Source organism: Peromyscus maniculatus, chromosome 4, assembly GCF_049852395.1.
Source record: "Peromyscus maniculatus bairdii isolate BWxNUB_F1_BW_parent chromosome 4, HU_Pman_BW_mat_3.1, whole genome shotgun sequence".
In the NCBI taxonomy this organism is placed as follows: domain Eukaryota; kingdom Metazoa; phylum Chordata; class Mammalia; order Rodentia; family Cricetidae; genus Peromyscus; species Peromyscus maniculatus.
The window spans coordinates 61,373,680-61,400,968 of NC_134855.1; the positions used below are offsets into that span (position 1 = coordinate 61,373,680).

A 27,289-nucleotide genomic window follows, 5' to 3' on the forward strand; every position below is an offset into this window, starting at 1 on the left:
AATAAAGATGATATCTACATATATGACCCACGGAAGGTATACTAGTTATCGAATAACCATAATAATGCAGTATATTGTTATTTCATTGTTAGGGGATATCTGTTTGTGTTGATTGCTCCATAGAGTCCAACCTCAGTTCGGAGAGGGGAGTCCACATTCAGCTGGCTGGGATGGACGAAAGAGTTTTCTGGCTGACTCAGAGAGATACTGAAAAACACATGGGGGAGGAAGAGGAGGAGCGGAGGAGTTGCTAGGGCCTTTCAATTCAGGAAGGGGAGAGGGGCAAGATCACGTTTTGGTCATTCTGTGGTTCTCTCAAGTTTATTCCCTAATATTTATCCCCAAGTTTTTTTTAATAAATGATAAAAGGAATCACAACATTTGATAACATTATAAAAATACTAAAATTATATGATTAACTATATGTTTAGAGACTATTGACTAAAACAGAACTGATAATTAATTACATTTTGAATATGTAAAAATAAAGATTACCAATATATTTTTGATGATGTTGAGTAAAAATTTTTGTAACTGATTATGTTCTGTATAAGAAACGGCTTTTGTAAATTTTACCTACTATCTAATATTGCAGAATATTGGAAAGATTAGACTTCGTCTTTTATTAGTAACAGTTACTATCACTGATTGCCTTTTGTATTCTAGGCATGAGAGTCAATGAGAATGGGGTTGGGATAGCTACATTGAATGGGATCCCATTCATATGTAAAGCTTTTATGATTTTATGTATATATCGTATGTTTGCATTTATGTGTAATTTAAAAATAAAGGATGAAATAACTTCCTGTTTCCTTCAGTTCAGTTCTAAAGATTTTTAGCAGGATATTTTGGGAGCCCAGAGCAATGAGGAAGACTGGGAGGAGGCTTCCAGCCTGTGTACCAAGTGCATATGAAAAGGAGCGTAGCCTGTCATCACCCAGAGAAGCAGAGGAAGGAACTGCAGAGCTGTGCGGCAAGTTGAAGCCTTTTGCTGTTAGGTGAGAACAAACTTGCCAAGTAGAGAGGGGCAGAAATGAGACAGGCCTTTTCAGCGATGTATGTACTGAGTCAGCAATGTGAAAACTATTATTTGATTTGTTTAATAATGAGTGATATTCGTTAATTTTGGAGACTTTGCTGGGCCCTGTGAATACAGCAAGGAATGTGACAAAAACACTATTGTCATGGAGAGTCAGTCTGGGATTAGTTCATGTAAGCGTTGTAATTTAACCTGTCATCAAGGGTAAGGTCATTCATGTTACTTTAATCAGAGAATCTGTGGGTCAGATTTGTGTGGTAGGCGAACTGCTCTGGCAGCTGTTTAAGGTGGAGCAGGCAGAGCAGGAGAGCGGGTGGGCCCACTTAAGCTGCCACCCAGTTGGGTGGTCAAGGCACCCACAAGGAGAGTGGAACATAACCTCTATGAGAATTAGGATCCAGTTATTCACTGAGGACTGCTCAGGGGTGAGCTATGATGGAGAGGAAAAACTCCTTTGACTTCAAAGTTATTTAACCAGGGCTTCAAAAGAAGCATTTTTTTGTTGTTGTTGTAGTTTTGTTTTGTTTTTTACATATAGCAGTATAATTTTGTTTTTTGAATATGAATTTTGATTTATAATTTTAGTACGATATATAGTACATTTTAAGTAGCAAAAAGCAGAGAGAGAGGAAAAAATATGTTTGCAGTGTGGGAACAGACTTTTAAGTGACAGCTGAGATCAAAATCCAGGCGGCTTGACTTCTGCTCCCCTTCCTTTCCCAGTCGTCTGTGTCTCCAACATCTTCTCTCTGCTGCTCTTTAAACTGTAATTTTGACTTAAATGATATTACCAACCCAACATTGCAGTCCTCCTGTTTTGATCAATATCACAAACTGTTTTGAAGTTCGGTTTTATTTTTAATGACTTTCATCCAAAACAACGGAAAGCCTTCCCATAGCTTTCCTAGCAGTCTTCTATTTTTATTTTATTTTTTTAAGCTATAGTTAACTTGTCCTCATGTAAGGATTTATATGGTTCACACAAGAAATGATTGCTCTGTGTAACATCCACCACAAATAATGCTTTGAGATGTTTGTTAATGTCTGAAACAGTACTGACAATCTGGTTGTAGCTACTTTATGTGTTTGTAATCTTAGAGTTGAGATATGGAGAAACACTTCCATCTTTTCTCCTCTTCCTTCCTACCATAGAAAGTTCTGTGAAAGGGATTCCTGATGCTATTTCTGCCACTTGCTTACATTACATGTATTTGTTCCAAGAGGGCACACCCTTTGAGTGTGGGAATCAACTCTTTTGGGCAGAGCATTCAGTACTGCAATTATCCTAGATGAGGCTATGGGGTTGCTTGATTTCTCCAGGGAGCTTCGGTCATAGAGTTCACCAGCTCTCCCTCCTGCTGCCCTTCCAGCCACACTTATTTTCCAGCATGCCAATCTATTGTAATTATCTCACCTTTAACCCCACATCACATGAACCTTCTAATTCTGACCCATTGCTGAAATGAACTTGGGAAACACTTTATAATAATAATTAAAAGAGGAAGTTAGGCGTTCAATGCTGCCAGCTTCAACACTTTAAAAGCTCCAAACTCAATAGCTTGTTACATTACAGAAAAGGAAGACTCTTTGTGAAGCTTAAGAGTTAATCAGTGAGTTGGATGTAATCTAATGTGAATGCATCCTTTAGGGCCAAGTTATTACAAACAATTCCAAATTAATCAGTTTTAGCATTGTTAACAGGTATTGGAGCTAAGAAGCATAGCAGAATTTGTAACATGTCAATAAGCATAACATCCATTTGCAGAAAGTTCCCTATCTACTGTCTAGGCAGCCGAGGTATGTACTGGTACCATCTCCTTTTATGGCGGAGGATACAATCATATTTAAGTGACGGGCATTTATTATAGTCTTTAATTAACACTTCATAGTGAAGATTAATGTGTGTTTTCAGGATGCCAACTAATTTTAATTTGAACCTATAAATGTTCTGGCTGAGTAATTTATTTTTGTCCATAAAAGCTTCCACAATTGATGTATCTTAGGTATAAGTCGAGGGTAGTTAAAGCTGCTCTTTAAATTCAACATCTGAGAAGCATGTTTATAAAAGTTATTTTGTTGCTTTATAACCTTTGAAGGCTTATTCCTTTCTGAAGACCTTTTTATCTGAGAGAGTGTTTTTGTCTTGGCAGGACTTAAGTAAACTGAATCATCTGAGATTAGATTCTACTGAAAAGGTCAAGATGATTTTAGATGTTGAAAGTTATGAAGTTCGAGTTATAATTCCATTAAGAATGTACTAAAATTCCTTTAGAAATCTGTTACACTAACTCTTGTGTCTCTCATGTACATGGTGGAAAAGTTCACTTTTATGGTGCTCCTAAGTACCATTTAAGTCCAATTAAGACATGGTGTTCACACACACACCCAGACACGCGCACACACACACACACACACACACACACACACACACACCAGTTCAAACACCCCAATTTGTGATTTGGGGGACTTTTTGTTTGAGATTGCTACAGTTTGATTCAGAAATTTCTCCTTCATTAAGTAATCTTATTTTGTGACTACTTCATAGAGTCATTTAAAAAGCAGAATTGAAGTAGACTTCATGCTCCATGTTTATATTCTTATCAGATTTGGTTTTAATAATGAAAGTCTGAAAGAAGAGATTGATTACTGTTACCAATTGCTTAGGAATGAGGAAATAATAAAAGTGAATGAAAACAGTTGACATTTAATTTATAAAGCATAAATGTGCTTCAGCCTTAAGTTTAAGTTTTAGTAGACTTATTTTCACTCTGTCTTTGTGAAATAGACAAGAGAGTTTTATTGGCGAAATTATTAAGGCCACTCCATGTAGTTAAAAGGGAGGTTTATTTAATGGTGTAACTTATAAATGAAGGGGTAGGTAGGTGGCGGGTTCTGGGAAAGACGTAGCACAGTCCAGCGGTGTTCTCTGGAGAACTCTCCTTGGTCTACCTCTAACATCCAGGGTCCAAACAGGAAGAGAGAGAGCGGCACGCATCCTGATCTCGGGTCTTCAGGGCCCTCCCTTGGTCCCGCCTTGTAGGCATGATAGTTACCGAAGCCTCAATGGGGGTTGGAACTTCCAGACCAAAGCTGGAATGGCTACCCACTACAGAGTTTTCAAGGGGTATATTAAGCTTGAGAACAAGGCAGGATCATGCTTGAGTAGAAAGGAACTGAGCTGCAGTGTTCAGTGCTAAATCCCTTATCAAACACCATGATCAACACCACCACAACTCACACAGTGCCCTTTCACTATTTTGGCTCTCCCAGGTCTCCATCCAAAATCAGAATCTGGAATATCATTACTTTTGACACTGCATAAGACTCTAGGTACTGATTAAATAAAATCCAACGTGTTGGAGAATACTGAGAATTGAATACATTTTTTTAAATCTAATCCTCAACAGTCATTAGGCAACAGCTTATCAATGATAAGAACAAACGTTTGTATGGGACCCTAGGAAACGCGACTAAAGACAGGAGGAAAAGCTCCTTTGGATAGGGCTGCTATTCCTTAGATCTACAATGAAGACAGGTATGAAGTAAAACATTATTTCTTCTCTGGCTTGGTTTGTGAAGCCTACTTTACTTGATCTTTCACAAGAGATTTTTGTGGTCATCAAGAAATTTTCTGCCAGGTGGTGGTGGCGCACGCCTTTAATCCCAGCACTCAGGAGGCAGAAGCAGGTGGATCTCTGTGAGTTTGAGGCCAGCCTAGTTTACAGCGCGAGTTCCAAGAAAGCCAGTGCTATGCAGAGACACCTGTCTCGGAAGAAAAAAAAAATCTGTGTAGTTTAAAGATCAGAGATATTATTACAATGGATGAGCAGAGTGGTAAACTCTTAAAATCTTGTATTTTCCCTTTGATGTCTCGTTGATAGGCATCAAATTTAATCAAATAAAACTGTATGTCCTAGTTGGGGTTACTATTGCTGTGTTTAAAAACCACATCCAGAAGGAAAGGATTTATTTGCCTTAGGCTTCCCTATCACAGTTCATCATCAAAAGAAGTCAGGACAGGAACTCAGGACAGGAAACTGGAAACTGGAGGCAGGAGCTGAAGTAAGGGCCTTGGAGGAGTGATGCTTCCTGGCTTGCTTTCCCTGGCTTGCTCAGCCTGCTTTCTTATAGAACCTAGGATCATCAGTCTAGGATGGCCCCATCCAGGATAGGCTGGGCCCTCCCTCACAAATCACTAATTAAGAAAATGCCCTACATGTTTGCCTACAGCCTGATCCTATGGAGGCATTTTCTCAACTGAGTCTCCCTCCTCTCTTATGACTCTAGCTTGTGTCAAGTTAACATAAAACTAGCCAGCACATGGTGTTTATCTGACTGATAGCTTAAGTTCAATGTATTCTTCAGGATATTCAATCAGATGTGCCATCACTTTAATATTAGTGTCATCATATTCAAAATGGTTGATGGAACTGAAATTTTTAGAGTAACAAATTTAGATGGAAGTTCAATAAAGAACTGAATGTATGAGTGGGAGATATAGATTGCTTCCTTGAATATGAGTAACTTTTCTTGGGCACTCTGCGTTTGAAGAGCAAATGTTTGGCAGCTGATTCAGATGTAACATGTCATCTATTTTTTGCATTGTCTTGTCAGAGTTATTGGGTCATGTTGTCAGTGCCATCCTTCATATAATCAGTTGCTCAATCATTATTTTGGGTTCAACAATGTGTGTAGTATGCACTAATTAATCTTCACTGTAAACATCCCCCTTATAGAGGATATGCCGATCCTGTGTTTGAAGAACACAGAGGAGTTTGTGTTGTGCAGAGTTCTGGATCACATCCTCATCCCAGATGTTCTTTATACTACTGTAAGATCACAGGGTGCATTTTGTCTGTGCCAGGGAATGGAACTAACAAACTGAGCTCTTGCTTCGGCTTAACATATTTATCTAGAGGATTTTTTCCCAATTATATTTGAACACAAATGTGTTTAAGTGTCTTCTTACATATTATGAGCATGTGAATTTACATTTCTGAGAAATATCTGTCCATAACACCTGTATTTTTCTATTGCGTCCTTTCTTTTTGTATCAATATCATCATATTCATACATTTAATCTGGAAAATATTAAAGTACTTGAATTTATTTATTTATTTATTTATTTATTTATTTATTTATTTATTTATTATCATTTTGGTTTTTTCGAGACAGGGTTTCTCTGTGTAGTATTGGTGCCTATCCTGGATCTCACTCTGTAGACCAGACTGGCCTCAAACTCACAGAGATCTGCCTGGCTCTACCTCCTGAGTGCTGGGATTAAAGGCGTATGCCACCACCACCCTGCCAAGTACTTAAGTTTAAAATGCTTTCTCCCAGTTAGAATTTCTCTTATCTATCTTCTTAGTAGGAGTCAAGGAGGTGTTGCCAATTGGTGATGAGGTTTGACGGCTGAGTACTTCCTTGGCTTGGGGGTTCTGTCGTTGTACTGGTAGTGTAAGTTTTGATGACAAATTCAAGTGAAATCAAGCCCATGGTTAAACAAATTTCCATAGAGAAAATTTTCATGAACAGTCAAGGTATTATTATCATTTAAAAATTATCCCTTTTAGTGTAATCATCAAGGACTTCAAATATTTGCTTTTGTTTTAGATATCATACAAACCTTAACTTTCATAAATTCAAGTAAGCCAAACATAGAAAGATGAGGTTAAGAGATGGTTTACTTAAAGCTGTCTATAGTAATTTATCCAGAATCCAGACGTTTATACTGGAAGCTTTCAGAATAAAAGGTCATGTTGGCAGACCTGGGCTGGGGCCGAGGACCATTTCTGGGTCTGTGGTCCTACCGCAGCCAGGGTCTATGTTGAAGTCTGTGGCCCATGTTGCCATTAGGGGGCACACAGAGGCCTGGGGTCTAGGCCACAACCTGCAGCCTTGTTGGAGTCTGGGGGTCGTGCTGCAGCCAGGGACATACAGATCTGAGTGGCCTGTGCTCCACCTGGGGCCATAGTGTCCTCTCGGCCTGGCCTGCTGCCGAGGGCCATGACTGCTTGCGTGGCTCTATGGCACCCACGATCTGTGTTAATGTCCATAGCTCCTGTTGCCACGAGGGCCAGGTACATTCTTGGGGTATGGGCTGCCCTTTGGGGCCATGTTTGTGTCTGGAGGCTCTGCTGCCACCAGGGCCATGCCAGTCTGGGTGGCCTGCACCACGGTGATGTCTGGGTCCGTGGTCCTACCTCAGCCAGGGTTTGTGTTGAAGTCCGAGGCCACCAAAGGTTACACGGAAGCCCGGGGTTGGGCTGCAACCTGTGGTTTTGTTGGTGTCGGGGCCATGGCGCCACCAGAGCCATCCTGATCTGAGTGGCCTGTGCTTCCACTCAGAGCCAGGATGTCACCCGGGGGCCCAAGCTACTGCCGAGTGCCATGTCTGGGATCGTGGTCCTGCTGCACCTGGTGTCTATGTTGATATCTGTGTCACCCCGGGGGCCCATAGGAACCATGTGTGATGAAATCAGAAGGCCATGCTCCTGTCCATAGCTGGTCCTGGGATAGCTGACCCTACCCCTCGCTGGATACTGCAGCAAGAGAGCTGGCCCTCACACTCAGGAGAGGTGACCCCACCCTCACCACAGACAAGGGAGAAATGACCCTGATGACATGGACTTAGGGGAGCTGGCTCTACCCCTTGCCTGAGGGGTCAGTCCCAGTGGCCTGGACTGACCAGCTCAACTACCACCCAGGCCCACAGCTGGGCCTCGGGTTGGCCCACCCTAACATCTACGCCATCTAGGACCTGCTGGAGGTTCCCACTCTTGGTGAAGGGACTGGTCCTGTGGAATGATGTTTGAATCTTAGATGGTCTTTTAATAGAAAACCCAGAGCCAGATATCGGATTGAAAGCTGAAAGATCAAAGAAGCAGAACAGCCAGCCCTAGTTCTTACTTCTACGAAATCCTCAGCCTAAAGAGAGTGAGTTCCTGTTTCCTCATGCCTTATATACCTTTCTCTGTCCTGCCATATTACTTCCTGGGATTAAAGGTGTGTGTGCTTCCCAAGCAAAGGCATGAGATCTCAAGTGCTGGGATTAAAGGTGTGTGCCACCACTGCCTGGATCAATCTCCTGTAGCCCAGTGTGGCCTTGAACTTACAGAAATCCAGATGGATCTCTGTCTCCCAAATGTTAGGATTAAAAGTGTATGCCACCACTGCCTGACCTCTATGTCTAATCTAGTGGCTGGCTCCGTCCTCTGATCCTCAGGCAAGTTTAATAGGATACACAATATATCATCATTGAATGATACCCAAAGGATCTCCATGACTCGGGGAAGTCACGGGATATCTGAGAGGAGTTTCATTGAGGATCCAGTGTTGATGATGTACCAGAAACCAGAGGCCTTGAACCCAACCAGTGACTCATTGCAATGAACATTTGCAAGTAAAGCTGACTGGACAAAAGGGTACACTGTGTGGCACAGTGAGGCTCCCAATGCCACCAGGAGGAATGGAGAGGTGTTGGAGAGGCAGGAAAGATGAAGGAGGGAAGAGATTTTTGGTTTCTTTTTGATTTTTTGTTTTTTTTTTCATTTCTTTTTGTTTTTGTTTGTTTGCCTGTTTTGTTTTGTTTTGATTGTTTTAAATTTTCTTTTGTGGGGCCTTGTAGGGGTGAGGGGATATGGAGGGATTAGGATGTAAATAGAATTAGAGTATGTGATATGAAATTCCCAAAGATTCAATAAAGAAATTATGTTTAAAAAAAAAAAAAGGTCACATTGGAATCTTAACCCATATTTCCCACGGAATTTCTGCTTGGTGGTCCCTGTAGTCAGTTTTACAGCCAAATAAAATACTTTAAAAATTAGCTTTTTTATTTTGGGTTACTTTCAGGTTTATAGAAAAGTTGCAATAGCAACAGAAGTTTCTTGTCTACCTTTCAGACAGTTGCCTCTCTTGCTGACATCTTACACAACTCCAATCCATTCACAGGGCAAGAACCTGCAAAGAAACATCTTGCCTGCTTGAATTTCACAACTCTCCGTTTTCTACTATGAGACTCCACCCAGGCGACCACACCGGTTTTCGGCTGTGAACTCTGCTCTGTAGCTCAGTCTATAATAGTTTCCTAGACTTGTTTTTCTTGATGTTGACAGTTTTGAGGTGTGTTGGCTGAAGGTTTTGACAAAAAGTTTCTCAAGGTTTTATGATGCTTTGGTCATTATTGGTTTGGAGTCATTAGTTTCTGTAAAGGATTTCACAGAAGTAAAGTGCCCTTTTCCATCACATCTGGTAGGGTGGCTGCCATTGGCAGGACTTACTTATCTCTGGTAACTTTAAGTCCTATCACCAGGTCACAGTGGTGCTTGCCAGATTTTCCATGGCAAAGTGGATATGCTGAGTTAGCGTGAATAGCCTAGTTCTGTGGATGATGTTTTAAAACAGAAATAATATCATTTCCCATCTTTCTGAGGATATGAATCACACGTCTTCACAATGCTATTTGGCACATTTTGTACTTTTCTTTGCTACAGTCATCTCCTGTGTGTGGGCAGGGCAATACATCTCTCTCAGGTTTGATTTTTCTCAACCCTTTGTTGACCCTTACCAGAGGATAATCCAAGTAATTAAAGTAATTTAATTTGTGGTCTTTTGTGATTACCTTCTTTTGTGTGTATCTTTGTGTGTGTTTGTGTGTGTGTGTGTGTGTGTGTGTGTGTGTGCTCACATACATGCGTGTTTATGTACACGTAGAGGTTAGAGGATAATTTGGGTGTCATTCCTCAGGCACTTTCCACTATCTGTTTGTGATAGCATCTTTCATTGGGCTAGAACTTCACCACGTAGGCTAGACTGCCTGGCAAGCATCAGGAATCTGCCCATCTCACTTTCCCATCCGGCAACAGCTGGAATTATAAGCATGCACCAATATGTCTGGCCTTTTACACGCCCTCTAGGGCTCAAACTCAAGTCCTTCTGCTTATGAGCCAAGCACTTTACTGACTGAGCCATCATCCATTTCTTCCTCTCCAGTGACTGGCTTTTTAGTGGACAGTTTTCAATAGCCTACAAAGGACCACATCAACACAGCCATTTAAAGAGTGTTGACTCAGCACGTTGGTGTGCACAGATTGGAGGCTATTACAGGCTTGCGGCCTCTGGATGACCAGTTCTATTTCCATCATTAATATTGACCAATAGTTGACACATCATGTACTAGGAAATGTGCCAAGTACTTAACATATTGTTTTATTACGTTCATCAAGTGAGGTAGGTATTACTACTTCCATTTACTAGTGGAAGAAACTTTTTTTTTAAATCTAAGTTGTTTTCCTAAGATTTTATATAAATCCTGGAGAAAATTTAAAGCTAGATTATAAAGTTTTAACCAGTGGTTTTCAAGCTGAATTTTATATTAAAATCGTCTGAGAGTCCTGTTAAAAACATACAGATTTAATGAGACCTGCGACCCAGGAGATCTTGTTGGAGTCTGAGTCTCCATGTTAATAACCACATCAAATATCTTGACTATTGATGACCTACTCAGCATGCCTTGAAAATTGTTGGCTCTCATTTCTGTCACACTACTGCTTTGCATACTACACAACTTTTAAGATTTGAGTTGTACTGCTGTGACACTTTTTGATCTCATCCTGGTTTTGCAACTCCTTCTCTCTTCCCTTCCCCTCAATAAACCTCCTCCATGGGCACTGTTATAGGGTGTGACTCCTTCCCTCCATTGTTAAAATACAACAAATGGAGTACTTTTCATTATGCATAGAGAGAATTCCCAACGTATCTGCACACTTCACATAGAATCTAGACAGTTATCTGAGCTAATACGAAATCCTTACTAAGATGAGCTATTTAAATACCTGTCCAGGGTTCCATTGACCACAGATTTTAATAACATTTATATTAGGTACTTTTAAAAAGAAATTGAGTTAGAGTTTATGAGAAATATAGTTAAATATAAATTCAACTATGGGAATTAGTTGAAAGAGAGGCACTCAGGGAAAGGATAGTACACACCCAACCATTGGTGTGCACTTTTTAAGAGAGAGTTGGCCTTCAACATAATTTTGGTGGCCTCTGAGGTAACAGCTCTGAGGGTTGTTAGGAACCTTCCCTCCCTCTTTTTTAGTAAATAAGGGAATAGGGTGCAAGAAAGCTAAGACAGATTTTTACCATGAATGAAGTTTAGAGTCTTGTTAGTGAGATTCCATGTTTTCATCTGGAGAAGTAGTAAGAAAGGTAACCCCAAATGTCATATATTCTTAGCCTTGATAATTTAATGTTGTTATTTGAAGATGCTTTATGCAAGACGTATTATCTCCCTGTAGGAAACCTACAGGGAAACAGCCAATGTTAACTATGCTGGAATTCTTTTTTCTCAGCTAGCAAGAGACCTGGATGCTTGGAAAGATTATGCTCATATAAAAGATGTTATATAAGCTCTTTGGGATTTTTTTTTTGTTTTCTATTTCTTAAGTAATGGAAATTCGTGATCATAGATGCACCCCAAATATAGACACTATTAGTAATGCACCCTAGCACCAAGAGTGAAGAGGTGTGTTCATTGCAATGATCACATCTGTTCAGAAACCAGGAGGTCCTGTTTTGTCCCAAGCATAGGTGACTAGATTTTGGCTTCATAGGGAAAAATGGGCATAAAATATGGGGTTTTTCTTCTCTGAAATAGATTTTAAAGAATTCTTCCTTGAACACAGGCCTGAACATGAAAATCTTTTTTGTCATCCAGACACCTCACATTTATGGCCATGGTGCAGGCTCCCCTTGCCAGTGCCATATGCTGGTGATTATGGACTTCTGCTCAAGTCAATTGAACAAACTTCTCTTCTGACAGAAAATTTTAAGTACAAATGGCAAAATGATCATTTCAATGGTCTCACTAATACAAAGCTTCTTTCTATTCAAAAGTCCATTATTTTGACATATCAATTATGTACTAATTTAAAATAAATTATAACCTATAATTTTAAAATAATTCTGTTATCTTTAAACTTTTACATTAAATACATGTGATAAAAAAACTTAATCTTTAAATGTATATTCATATTCATAATCTGATAAGTTAATGTTTTGAAACTTCTAAGTTGAAATGTAATCTTATACCAATTTTTGCGGAACCAATAAATTATTTCTTAACTGATTTAAAATTTAATTTTCAAGTTAAATGGAGAAAATTAGCTGTATCTTTGAAGATTAAGATTAACCTATGTGGATAATTTGCTCCTAATAGACAGCCCGAACTGACCTACTCTGGTGATGGGATGGCCAAATACCCTAATTGTTGTGCTAGAAACCCCATCCAATGACTGAGGGATCTGGATGCAGAGATCCACGGCTAGGTCCCGGGTGGAGCTCCGGGAGTCCAGTTAGCGAGAAAGAGGATGGTTTATATGAGCGAGAATTGTTGAGACCAAGCTTGGATAAAGCACAGGGACAAATAGCCAAACAAATGGAAACACATGAACTATGAACCAATGGCTGAGGGGCCCCCAACTGGATCAGGCCCTCTGAATGGGTGAGACAGTTGATTGGCTTGGTCTGTTTGGGAGGCATCCAGGCAATGGGACCGGGTCCTGTGCTCATTGCATGAGTTGGCTGTTTGAAACCTGGGGCTTATACAGGGTTGCTTGGCTTGGCCTGGGAGGAGGGGACTGGACCTGCCTGGACTGAGTCTACCAGGGGGGAGGCTTTGCCCTGGAGGAGGTGGGAATGGGGGATGGGCTGGGGAGAAGGGGAGGGGGTGGGAGGGTGGAGAACAAGGGAATCTGTGGCTGATATGTAGAACTGAATTGTACTGTAAAAAAAAAAAAAAAAAAAAAAAGATTAACCTATGTGGATAATTTGCTCCTAATAGATTAGCATGGTTACAATTAAATTTAAACCTAGAATTAAAAGTTAAAAATTATAACTTCAGATTAGAACCTTAGTTATGTTATAATGTTTGGTAATGTTCTGATGTTAAAGGAATAATGTAATACAAATCTCATAAAAAATGGAAGTGTACAAAGTTCAAAGAAGTTATCAAAGTATGAGATATCTTATTGGTTAAAAATACAATGCAATAATTCCTAACTTCATTCTAAATATTTGTTCTTATATCCACAGATAAGTGTAGTCTCCACCACTCATCAAGGAAACTTCCCTTTGTAACAGAGACCATTCGTGATGGCCATTCTTGGTTGTCAACTTGACTACATCTGAAATTAACTAAAACCCAAATGGCTCGGCATACCTGCAATTGATTTTTTTCTTAATTAATTCATTTGAAGTGGGAAGACGCACTTATAATCTAGATATCTAAGGTGAGAAGATATACTTTGAATCTGTGCCACACCTTCTGCCAGCCGCCTGTATAAAGTACACGGAAGAAGGAAGCTTTCTCTCTTTGCATGCTTCTCTGAATTTTGCTAGCAAATCCATTCCTTCACTGGCATTAGAGCCTACTTTTTCAGGTTTCCAGCATATACTGAAGACCAGCTGAGACATCCAGCTTCGTAGACTGAACAACTACTGGGTTCTTGGACCTTTATATGTGTGTGTGTGTGTGTGTGTGTGTGTGTGTGTGTGTGTGTGTGTGTGTTCATTTTATAAGTTCTGTTCCTCTAGAGAACCCTGATTAATATACCATTAGAGAAAAACACAACCAAACTGCAGAGTTCTAGAGCCCAGTCCCAATGCATACATTTTATAAAACATTCCTGTATCTGAGGCTCAGAGATCATTGCAGAAGAGGGAGTGGAAGGTTGTAAGAGCCAGAGGAACAGGGAGTTTGCTGTGAGATTATGTCTCCTAGAAATTTAAGGAGCCACAGCCAGAAACTCTCACCAACTTGCCTGCCTAAACATGAGATGAGCAAGGACAGCAACAATAGACACTCTAAAGTAGACAGGGAAGCCCACAGGCCTCAACTCTACACAAAGAACTACAGGCTACTAAGGAATGCTGAGAGTGGCAGCAACAGTCTTCCCCAAGGAAGAGCCCAGGAACTGGTGATCAAATACCAAATAGTCAACCCTGAAAACACACATACAAGTAATATTATACAGAGTGAGCAGGTTGAATTTATATATTTAGGAGTAAATATGTATACACATATGTGTATGTAACAACAATTAATGGGAAAAAAGAGGCTATGGATTTGAAAGAGATAAAGGAGGGGTATGGAGGGAGGAATAATGAAATTATGGTCCTCAAAATGGAAGAAATAGTAACAGTAAAAGCGATTCAGAGCTGGAGAGACGGCATAGCAGTGAAAAGTACTTGTTAATCTTGCAGAGGATCTAGGTTCAGCTCCAGCACCCATATGGTGGTCCACAACCATCAATAAATCCAGTTCCAGGGGATCTGACTCCCTCTTTTGATCTCTCCTGGCATCAAACATGCATGTGGTACACACACATACATGCAGTCAAAACACTCATACACCTACAATAATAAACAAACAAACAAATAAATAAATAAATAAACTGAAGGAAAGTAAAAAGCAATAAAAACAAACAAATTTTTCTCTAAGAAAAGAAAAACCAAGCAAGATTCTTTCAGTATAATGAAAGTAGAAAATTCTTAAGGTTATATAAAGTGATATAAAAAGTGTGACTTACTGTCCATTTGAATTAAAGTATAGAAAATAACAACTGTTTTTAATTTAGACTCTTATCCAGGTTGCAGAGATGTTTAGAAGAAAGCTACTGTGGCTTTAAGGAGGCTCCCTGGATCAGTGTATCCTGATGTATTACTTCAACTCTGCTTCCTGTCCATAAAGAGTGAAGGGTGGCCTGCACTTCCAGAGCTACAGCCAGTGCTTAAAGAGGATGCCTCAAAAACAAAGACCATGAGAGGACTACAAGTTTTCATCCATCCGTCCAACACAACCACCATGCCTGGGTTATAAGGGTCATTAATATTTTTAGTGGGTTATTATACATTTGGGAATGGAATCAAGGACCATGACAACTGGATCTTGACTTACCTTCTGCTTCCATCAAGGAGAAGCATGCTTTGAAGCAAGCTCTGGCACCGTCCCTAGAGTAATGGAATTTAAAAAGTATTTTTAAATATTTTCTTTTAATTAAAGAAAGCCTCTAATGAATTTTTAAATAATTTTATCACATATTATTGCAGAGATAGGTAGTAAATTTAATGAAACACATAACCTCAAATTTAAAAAATATTGTAAAAACAAGCATATTTATTTGTTTTATTACTAAAATCTAGATTGCTGCTATGGCCAGCACATATATTCCATAATTTAGAGTTTTAGCTTTATCTTCACACAAATAAGTCAACTGTTATTTATCATAAATTTACGAGGTTGAATAATGAACACACTTCTGTGTATCTTTCCACTTCCTAAGGCTCTGTCCTGTCTTTTACACTTTCTTATCGAAGCCAGCAGACATCCTCCATCTTTCTTCAAACCCTTGACGGGATTTTGAAGTTTAGGCGGAGCTGTGTGTGGGGTTATCTCTCTCTGCTTCTTGCAGCCTGAGTCAAATAACTTAAGTGTAAGAAACACTAAAAGCAAATAACATATTGTCTCATGCCTTCGGTTTGCCTCTTCCTTTTCTAAATAAGAGCTGCATTGTACAGTGTGTCTGTGGAATTTTGTAGCTTCCTACTGTGAGAGAAATGCTGAATAGACCTTTGCTGCTACTCACGTGTCCTGGACCTTTAAGATAAAGGTGGCGCTTGGGTTTGGAGGCAGCTTCGGTGTGAACCCGGTGGGGGTGGGGTTGTGAAAACACTTTGTGAATTCAAAAAGTGCTTTTGTTGTTTGACTTACATCCTTTTGTCTGTTACTGAATTAAGGGTAAGAAGCAGCTTGTTTGAGCCAAAGTACTCTATGCTCCATAAAAAAATAAAACAACAATGACAAAACAAAACAAAAAAACCCAAGCAAACAAAAACCCAGGATTGCTCAGCTTTGAGCAATACCTTGCAAGTTTTAAACCAGTTTAGCTACTTGTGTAATTTAATCTTAGAAGCTGATTAAAAAACAAAACAAAACAAAACAAAAAACCATAGTTGATTTTCCTTACAGTTCTCTTTAGAATTTCCCTTACAATTCCATAGTTGATGTTCCTTACAATTTCCTTTCTTTTTGTTTTCTGTGCTGTTGTACTATTGTAAATAGTGTGAAACTTTAAAGTTTGAATTAATACAAACATGTGTGCAGGTTCTCAGAAGTGGCAAAGCACTGTATTGGGGTGTGCCTCTCATCTAGCCCATGTTCATCTCATCCTGTGCAGCCTAGGTGTGCTAGAGTTCTTCCAATCTATTTGTCAGCCAGAAGGGTATAAAAATCCTTCCCTGCTTCTACCATACAGGGTTACAATGATTCTGTGAACATTTTGAAATATAAACTTCTTTACAAATGTAAGTCATAGTACCCGTGACATACATGGGCATTGTGCTAAGCACAAACACAAATACTTGACAGGCTTCCTGGGAATACCCATGAGAAATTCAGATGAAAAAAAAAAAAAAAAGTGAAGTCCCATTCACCCTTGGAGGTGAGCACCTGTAAACTCAGTTACTTCAGAAGCTGTGCTGGAATTTTCAGGCAATCCTGGGAAATGCAGAGAAATCTGCCTCAACAGAAAAAGGGAAGTCACATACCATCCTTCCAACAAGGAATGAAACATGTCCTCCAGCTTCAGCTATTTCAGAAGAAAATCGTGCGTGGATAGTAAACTGATTGGCAATGGAGAAACAATAACAAAGGCCACTTGTCACCTGAGGTGTGAAATGGGATGATCTAGACTTCTTTTTCATTCTTTTCTTCTCCCTTTTACCCCACTGTAGGCTGGATGTCAACTGGAGCCTTTACACCTTATTCAAACAAGAAAAAACATCCTAGTTACTTGCTTTCATTTGCAGTAAACTTTAATCCTAGATCTCCATGGTACCTAAATGGAGCAAATCACTTCATATTAAGTAATTTCTATGATTTATTCACTTTATGCAGGAGTTGGATTCAAAGGAGCCAAATACATGGTGCACGTTTGATTTTCTTTTGTAGCATAATGAGCAATGGGCGACTCCTATTGCTCAACAACCTTTTTGCATTTGCATCACTTTCTTTCAAATGGAAATCCTTTTTGATTACTAAGATCTCAAAGTGGCTTCTGAATAGCAATTTCTATGCATGATCCAAAATATTTAATCATGTCACCTTAATTTCCCTTAAATCCTTCATTTGTAAAATAAGGGAATGGCAATAGTAGACTACCTCTCCATTCTATTTGTTTGACCCTGAATTTTTAAGCGAGTTTCATGTACCATTCTTCCAGACCTCCATACTTTAACTGGGCATGTTTATTCAGCTGGATAGCAGGAATTGTTGCTAGAAAGAGGAGTGGGTGAGATGAAAGACTTTGGATCTGTTAGATATGTACTTAAGATTGGTAAGCCTTTAAATGGTTCTTTAAAATTAAGTTTAATCTTAGCGGATACTTATGAATATTAATATTATTATTATTTTTTTCAGACAGAAATTGTTTCTTTTTAATTGAGTACTTCATTCAGACAGTTTCCTCTGTTGGCTTCTGCTCTGGAAGCAGCTAGGTCCCCACCTCAATATCACAACTGACTGGGTTGAGTGAACATGGCAAATCAGGGCTTTCAGAACAGCAAAACAATAAACCGAAAACCAAGCCTCTCCTTCCACTCCGGAGGGACTGGGAGTCACAGCGTCCAATCCCTCCCTGCAACTGTAGACACCTTGGAGTCTGGGCTGCTAACACAGACACTTGGGTACCTAGACCAAGGCAGCAACCCCATACACTCCAGCTCAAGGATCTGACCACCAACCTCTTCCAATAGGAATGGACACTCTTGAAGGAGTTCTGGCATCTACTTAATTTCCCAAAGAGGTGTAAAATCTACCAAAAGGCATAAAATGGGTCCGAATAAATCAGCTCTCTCACGATAAACTTTCCTGAGTAACAACTTTTGGTTGCTGAGAAGCCTAAGCACAGTATTTCAAAGTCGCAAAATCCAGGGCAAACACGGAGTACATCCAGCAGTAGCTTAACGCTCAAGGACAGGTTTATGCAGGACATAGGTGCACACCCCCCGCTTTTCTTCAGTGTATATGGCAAGTAGCCAAGACCCTTGATCATTAAAATAAGTTATTTTGTACCTTACAGTGCATAGAGGGAGAGTTTCACAGAGGTGACCAAAAGGCATTGTGCACAAAGTCCTGTGGCCTTCAGGAGCTTGACCCCTGTTCTTTGGCTGCAGAGGCCGTAGCAGCTGTTTCCTCCGCCTGCTCTGCTGGCTTTGCCTCCTCTTCCTCTTCCTCATCTTGGGGATAGAGGTCCGGGTACTTCTGCATGCACTCCTGCATGGCCCGGAACTGGTCTATACAGTCTGATCCCTTGATTTCTTCTTTGCTGTAGTGGAAGCAGGAAAAGGCAGACTTGAACTGTGTTCCCCACAGGGGCCACTGGCCATTCCCCCAAGACATGGGCAATTCCAGTTAATATCTCCGTTGGGCAGTATCAATCCGTGCTCCTCATAGGGATCATTGGGGTCATCAGCCACCAGCTCTGCACTGCTAGGAGTTTCATGGTCTTCTTTGGTCACAAATATGATCCGATCCTTTCCTTCTTGCCGGCAGTAGGACATGGATTGCTCCCGAGGCTCGCAGCTCTCGAAGACAGCCGGGACGGCCGGAGCGGATACACACCTTCACTCCGTGACCTCCCTTCTCTCCTCAAGCCTGGCGGGAGGCAGTGAGGCCCGCGCGGACCCGCCCCCTCCAGTAATATTATTATTTTAACTGAAAAATTAATTGGATAATTATTACATTCAAGGCACTTCTGCACATAGTATAGGCCCTAACAGAAATAACACATGCTTCATTCTCTAGCAGGCATCCGTGGGAAAAACAAAGAAATAATGCACCTTTTTTTTTTTTTTTTTTCTTCTTTTATGCTTGGCCTCTGCTAAGATGACCGGTTCCTCCCAGGAAGCCAAAGAAGGCTGTTCCTTCACCTGGTGACTAGCACCATACTCCGTGTTCTAGTTAGGGTTACTGTTGCTGTGATAAAACACCATGACCTATTACATATCCCAATTATAGTCCATCATTGAGGGAAGCCAAGGCATGAATTCAAAGCAGGAACCTGGAGGCAGGGACAAGAACAGAGACCAAGGAAGAATGCTATTTACTTGCTTGCTCCTCATTGCTCACTCAGCTTGCTTTTTTATACAACCCAGGACCACCTTGTCCAGAGGTATCTCTGCCCACTGTGGGCTGCGCTGCCCAGCAATCATCAATCAAGAAGATGCTTTACAGACATGCTTATAGGGTGATCTGCTGGAGACATTTTCTAAACAGGTTACTAGTTCAGTTTTCATATTTTAGAGTCCAGTCCATTTATCTTAATTAACCATCCAATTATTTGGTTTCTAGTTACATGAAGTCAATTGTTTAAAGCTTTGTTTTAGCTATGATGCTCACTGAAATTCATGAACACATTTCCCAATATCAAAAAGAACTTGAGCTAACTCCTGGGACTTGATTGTTTTTCTTAGTCATTAACCTAAACCATATCTATATAGCGTCTCAAGAGAAACTCATGAGTCCAAGCTGTGTGACACTTCCTTATTCCTATTTTCTATCCCCTGTAGCCCCTGCTTTATCAGGGGCAGGGGCAACACTTCAGATGGTACAGCTTAAGAGGATATCATGTAGCTAGAGTTTTCCTGCCTTGCCCACAGTCAGGACAAATCTCTGTCACCCACCAGTCCCACAGCCGCTCAGACCCAACCAAGTAAACACAGAGACTTATATTGCTTACAAACTGTATGGCCGTGGCAGGCTTCTTGCTAACTGTTCTTATAGCTTAAATTAATCCATTTCCATAAATCTATACCTTGCCATGTGGCTCGTGGCTTACTGGCATCTTCACATGCTGCTTGTCATGGCAGCGGCTGGCAGTGACTCCTCCTGCCTTCCTGTTCTCTCCATTCTCCTCTCTGTTAGTCCCGCCTATACTTCCTGCCTGGCCACTGGCCAATCATTGTTTTATTTATTGACCAATCAGAGCAGTTTGATACACAGACCATCCCACAGCAATATCATCTTCATAATAATCCACAGGTAGAAATGCCCAATAGAAAGGGATATTTCCATTAGATAATCACACTGCATTAAAGACAGTGAGGATCCACCACACACACCCATTCACACCATGCCAGATACTAGAGAAAAATGGCAGCAGCAAACATGTAAAGGCATAGAAATAGCAAGAGACAGTCTTGCTAAAGCCCTCAGGGGCCTTGCTTAGCCAAGATTCACCCATCAGTGTGCCTTGATTCCTGGTGGACTGTTCTCCAGAAGCTCAATTGCCACCTGCTACTCCTCTGATATGGCTACCAGCAGAGGACCATTTTCATTCACCTCCCCCCCCCATCAAAGAAACTTCTCTTTGCAGCAGACTGAGATAGTTACAGAAATCCACAACTGGTCAAAATGCAGAGAACAATTGACCATGGGATGCTTGACCCAATTTGATACATCTACAATAGAATCCCTAAACCGATGGCTTAGGGGAACAGTTCAGAAGTAGAGGCAGAAAGATTGTAAGAAAAGAGAATCAGAATATCTGCTGAGAGATACAGTCTTGTACATACCATAGAGAAACTACTTCCATGAAATCTCAACACCATCAACTAAACGAGACCAGTACAATAACCACATGGGTTAGCAATGACTGCAGAAGGGAGGAATCTCACAAGGCCCTATCCCAAGAAGAAGAGGTAGAAACAACCAATGGCTGCTGGAAATTCAGTCTTCTCCAGATTCAAGACCCCTTATAGGTTATCCAATCTCAAGTAATCAGCATAAATACATAGACAAATAAGCAACACTAAATGACAGAGTGAGTTGTATTTATGTATACATATTGCATAGTATGACAATAATAATTTTAAAAGAAGTTTGAGGGGAGTTGAGCGAGCACAGAATGAGGTGAAATAGGTATAGAGGGGTGGAAATGTAAATACAGTACTCATATAGGAAATTCTCAAAAAAAAAAAATTCCCTTTAAATTAAAAAGAAGTTAATAAAAGAACTATTTACAGGAAAAATAGTAATAGAATATTCAAACTAAAAATATAGACATAAAAGATAAAAATTAGGTATGTTTATAAGACATTACTTGAAGAACACACTGCATTATTGAGAAATACAAATATAAAACGAATTTAAAATAGTTGCTTATCTTTAAACTTTTATAAGTATTAAGTATGAATTTTAGGTACCGTAACACTGAAATGAAGATATGTTGCAATTAATACCTGGTAAAGTAATGGTAAAATATTTCAAATATTGTAGAATGATAGCATGTTCAAAATAATTCTATATATATGAAATTTTCTATCAAGAAATATTTAATTGACCTAAATAAACATCTGAAGAAGGCAATTTAAATATTGAACTTTTATACCTCTTAGAATAACAGTGAAACTATAAAAGATGTTACTGTAATTCTGTATATATATATATGTACATATATACTATTTATATAGTGTACATATATACATACATATAAACAATATATATATATATATATAATTTAAGAAAGAATATTTTTTGTAAAATTGACACATATACTTTTTTTCCCCCAGGTGAAGTTGTGATTTTTCTTTGAAGAAATCTGATTTTTGGAGAAAGCACAAAAAAGAATAGAACACTCACTTACAGTGATAATAACAGTGATGATGATAATCATCTTATAGTACTTGATAGTCTTTATTCTAAAATAATTGAAGTATGTATCTGTATTTACACTTAAAAACACATAACCGTTTAGCAAAGAAAATGATGCAACTTAAATATATTGGTTTAGAATTTTCAAAAATTTGGTGCAGAATCATAAAAGTAGAATTACAGTAACATCTTTAATAGTTTCATTGTTACTCAGATTAGATATAAATGTTCAATGCTTACTTAAATTACCTTCCTCAAATGTTTGTTTGGGTTAATTAAAATATTTCTTGATACAAATTTTTTTTCATGAACCTCTGTTATTTATGTGGGTCTAGATTGTTAATACTTATCTGATTATATAAGTGAATTCATAACTATATAAATGTCACCAAAAAGTACTTTAGAAAATTTGAAATAATTTATAACCATTAGTATTGTATGACAAAATTACAGAAACTTCCCTATGTTCTCATTAATTAATTTTTCTGCCATGAAGTTTTAAATGTCTGGGATCTCATTTATCTTTGTTACTTTTTATCATTTCTATCTTGGTATCTTGCTTAGGAAAACCTTGCCTTGTTTAAATATAATTTTTCTATTCTCTTTGCATGAAGAAAATTATTTTATATGCCTCCTTTAGTTACCTATTTAGCAAATATTGCAGAAATAGCTTTGCATAAGTAGGCAGCATACTTTTTCTCTTTCAGTGAAGGAGATGCAACCCAGCACCTCAGGTGTGCTGACATGCATGTTAACTGTGTTATAGCCTGAGGCCTCATGCTCCTTTGCATTTGATTTCTCTAAGGTTATTTTAAATTTATACATAAATATCAAAATTACATATATTTATGGGGTGTTTCAATGCACAGATTGATTGTTAATTGTTTAAGTTAAACATCTGCCATTTATATATTTATCATTTCTTTATAATGAATGTTTAAAATAGGTTTTATTTTCACATAGAACATTTAACTCCTCTCCGACTGGACTCCATGCCACTGATCAACTATTCCACACACTTCTTTACCTGTCACTCCCCCAGCTTCTGGTAACCACCCTTCCACCTGTGTGAATAAAGTTTGTTGGGTTTTTTTTTTCTTTTTGCCTTTTTTTTGGGGGGGACTAACTGGAAATTTTCCCAGTTAGAAAATCTTGTTTAGTTTATTTTTGCATTTAAAGAACATGAAACTGTTAAGAACACTTTAACAGAATGAGATATTTAGAAGAATGTTCGCTATCTGGAGTACTTCTTCCTAACTGAGTCTCCAGTCTTAGTTGTTGCTTCGGATTCTGACAGCATAGAAGACAGAGTTTCATGTTAGCTAGGATGAAGGAGAAAGAAAACAGGAGTGGACTGTAGCAACGATGGTGAGGTCAGATAAGGGTAACAACATGTAAGAAAACAGATTTCATCGGGAAAGTACAATATCTACGTCTCAACTATTGATATTTGCAGTGAGTTTGTTATTCTCTGTAGTTATTCAGGTAACTCGCAGTCATTTGGCCCCTTGATTTGGAGTTTAAATTCTCTTCCTCTTTCTAGTGCTGAATATGCCAATTAAAATGTGGCTGGCACTGTTAATTTCCTTGTGGTTTGTAAAGCTAATAGTTTGAAAACTTTCACAAGAGCAAAAGCTAAACAACTTGAGAAAATAATGTTCATATTTATTATCCTGGTCTATTTAAAAATACATGAAGAGTACCCTCGTCTAGTAAAAACTAAGTTACTGTAATTACACTACTTACACAGTTACAAGTCAAAAGGACGGTATTAGTCACAATTAATGACAGTTCTTCAGAAGAGAAAAATGTTAATATCATAAATCCTTAAGGCAAATCTAGGTTCTGGAAATATTAAGCAAAAATATTTTTATAGCTAGAAAAGTTGTTCCTCAGAGGTTATTTTTTTCCATTGGTGTTTTGAAGCGGAGTTGGGAAGCAAAGCTTGAAGAAATCAAACCAAAACAAAATTAATGAGTGAATGATTACCATGTAAAAGATTTTGGCTTTTTTTCTCATTGAGAAATATTCACTGAGTATATATAACTTACTAAGTCCTGTTCTGGGGACTTTGAGTATATCTGTAGAAAAAAACTACACACACTAAATCAATTGCCTCCTGAGGTACAATTTTCATGGTCTAAATGTAGTTTTCCTCTTTATCATGTATCATTATTATTTATTTCCTAATTTGATTCTGACTTTAACACAAACACTAATATTTACATTATCATTTACCTTTATTTCACCCTATGTGTTCAATATTACAGTTTTTCTGTATGAACTGAAATGCTCTCTGAAATTATAAAATAATCTAAAAAAAATTAGTTTCAGCTATATATATCTTCAGTCATATCCTGGCAGCTGCCTAAAGAAAGAATTCTGTATATTTGTGTTGTGTGAATCCATAGGAGATAAGACATGATAATATCTTTCTGCTTGATAGAGCAAATAATTATTCAATGCTGAAAATTAATAGAAGATATAAGAGAAGTCAGGCAGGCAATATACTTTTTTTAGGTGTGAGGCAGTCTGGACTATGATACACAAGAAAACATATGTCAATGAAAGCTATTGTGAAGGCTACATCTGTGGAGATAAATGGATCTGTAAATCAGTACACACTGGATGGTTGTGTACCTTTTTGCTCTTAGGATTATATATGAACTGTTAGAAGACAATAAAAAGAAACTAAGGAGAAAGCAATACTGAATAGTTACCAGTAAGTTAAAGGCAGCTTTAAGGAACAGGACAAAACATAGCCTTGGGTCTGCTGCAGTCAAAAGGAGTAAAACTAACTCATCTGATGAGTCACAGCATTTGCTGATGATTCAGTCTAAGAACTTTTATTTTTAGCTTCAGAATAGAAATTTCAACACTTAATCTTTTTCAGTGGAAGTACACTAAATATTCATCATAGTTTCATCAGAGTTATTTCTGAATACAAGGATGTGCCTACCAGTGGGATGAGAGACTGAGCATTGAGTGTTGTGGTGAGAGGTCAGAGGAAAATGGGAAATTTCTGGTTCATGCTTTGTTCTCCTCTTCCTTTCCATGCTTGCCTTCTTCCCATCTGTGTGAGCTTGCTAGTCCTAACAATGCTGGCTCTGATAGATGATTCCAACAGCATTTATTTATTTGTGATTTTTGGAGATTGTAATATAATATTGTTATGAAGTAATTTTATTTTATTTTAAATTTTTATTACTAAGGAATTTTCTATTCATTTTACATACCAACCACAGATTCCCCCTTCCTCCCTCTTCCCGACCCCTAAGCCTTCCCCCACAACCCATCCCTCATTCCCACCTCTGTGGCGATATTTTATCAAAATTGATAAAGGTTCGATTTGAACAAAAGAGACCTCTTCATTAGGAGATGTGATAGTTCATCAACCAGCATGACCATCCAATTTAAACTAACTTATACCACTAACAAATGCTTTTAATTTAATCAGATATAACTTGCCAAAAGGGAACCTCCCCAAAGTTAAGCTTGGGGAAAGGTTTTTGTTTTTTCTTTCAGGAGAATGAAGGCTAAGGAATCTGAAGAACACTGGACAAATGAGACATCTGAAGAAAAAGGACAAATCATCTAGAGAAAATGTCCCAAGAAAAAGAGTAAAATTGCCTATTGGTATATCACATATAAAATTTCGTAAGTCTTCCTAAATGTTTGTTTCTACTCTTCTCTACAGACACTTAACACAAATGGTCTTTTTGTAGTCCCAGTTCAAAAATTGAAGCTGGCTTTGGAGTTGAAGAATGGCTCTCTCCTTCTCTAAACCCAAGCATGTTGTTAAAAGGAAAATACAAAATCTCTGTATTATGTCAGAAGAAAGAGCCTCTTCTGATATGGGACAGAAGAAAACCAAAAAATTAAGGGACTATTCTATTGCCTCTAAACTCAATTCTTTGGTTCTATTTTGATTCTTTAAACTTTTCTTAAGGTATGAATTTTATATCAAAATTTATAAGATTTATATATATATATATATTTAACTTTTGTCATGATATTAATGGTCATATAGAGTACTAACTAATTCTAGAAAAAAGGCTTCATTTAGCTGCCTACACATGTTTTTGTGTTGGAGTCTCTATCAGTTTTCTGCAGGGAATCATGACCAGTCCTAACAGCAAATTTGGAGTTTCCAGAAAGATGATGGGCCCCACAACAACAATTCCACGTGGACAATAATAATAGCACTAAGCTGACAAACATCACCCAAAGATCAGCTTTGGACTACAAACTGCTCAGAACAATTTTGAGATGGCTAGCTGAGATGATCCAACCTCACAGACTACTTGAACAAGGACTTCAGATAAGCCCTGAACTTTGGCATTGTGCAGACTGAACAACAAATGATACAGCTACCTCTCCTGGAGCTTGACAACCCCAAAATTTTCTTTTCAGGATCCCCTAAAGATGCCTTCACTCACAAACAGCAGGAAGCAATTTTAAGAACATGACACCCACATTCTCAAGAGGTGGGGTGGGGTGGAGTGGTTGGTTTTTGGTCTTTCATTGGGTTTCAGATTTGGAATAGTTGTCATTGTTTAGGAGGGTTGGTTACAAGTTGTTGTTGTTAATGGTCAGGAAGAGGGCTAAACGAAGGAGATTAGATTTAAGGTTCTTGTTTAAACAAACAAACAAACAAATAAACAAACAAACAAAAATACCAGAAAAAAGAGGATATAGATAAGAGGTAGATTATTGAATCTACTCTGGGGGAAAAAAGAGATATAGAATGATAGAATAAAGGGTAGATTATTGACTCTACTCTGAAAAGAAAAAAGAGAGGATATGGATATGATGTAGATAAAAAGGTAGATTATTGAATCTACTTTTAAAAGACAACTACTAGTTTTAAATACTTTACATCTGATTGGATTTTTATATATTGTATACAAATTATATATATTGAAATTGATATTGTTAGAAAATACTGTACATATATTTCTAATCTTATTCAGGATATTGTACCTATACAGTTCATTTAATAATGTAATGCAATTTGCTAATCCTTGAATGTTGTTATTACCAACTATTAGGATATAAAGAAATGAAAGTTAGTAGTTAGACATTACAATTGAACTTGTAATCATATTAGGTATGTTTTCAAGATCAAGGAGAGATATATTTTAGATAGACAGGTCTTCTTCAAACCCTTCAGAGATCTACAGAATATGGCATTTAAAAATGTTTTAACAATTTAGAATTTTTTTTTTATGTCTATGAGACATGTCAGCTCCTGGCAGCACCAATCTACTTTAGAGAAGATATGGGCACTGAAGAAACTGCATATGGAGTTAACTTTCATTGTGGCAAAAGTTAGCCTCTGGGCAACAAAGTGCCCTTGCATTGACTGCTGACAGTATGCTAATCAAAATGGACAAATAGGACACAAAACAAAAGACTACTAATCCTTGCCAAGACAAGTGTGGTTATAGTTTTGGCAACAGCTGTCCTCTGAGGTCAGGACAATATGGCACCATTGCTGAAGGGCTTTGCAATCTGGAAAAGGTACAGTGCCCCTT

General features: G+C 38.4%; 1 long non-coding RNA gene and 1 pseudogene across 1 annotated transcript; one reads left to right on the forward strand and one right to left on the reverse strand.

Annotated features, from left to right (window-relative positions):
• The first annotated feature begins 564 nt into the window (after positions 1-564).
• LOC143272915 (uncharacterized) lies at positions 565-26,390 on the forward strand. Its single transcript, XR_013050566.1, has 3 exons — positions 565-998; positions 13,136-13,332; positions 25,278-26,390. It is a non-coding gene; the product is annotated as an uncharacterized LOC143272915 (long non-coding RNA).
• LOC102915656 (mitochondrial intermembrane space import and assembly protein 40 pseudogene) lies at positions 18,062-18,778 on the reverse strand (annotated as a pseudogene).
• Positions 26,391-27,289: the final 899 nt, after the last annotated feature.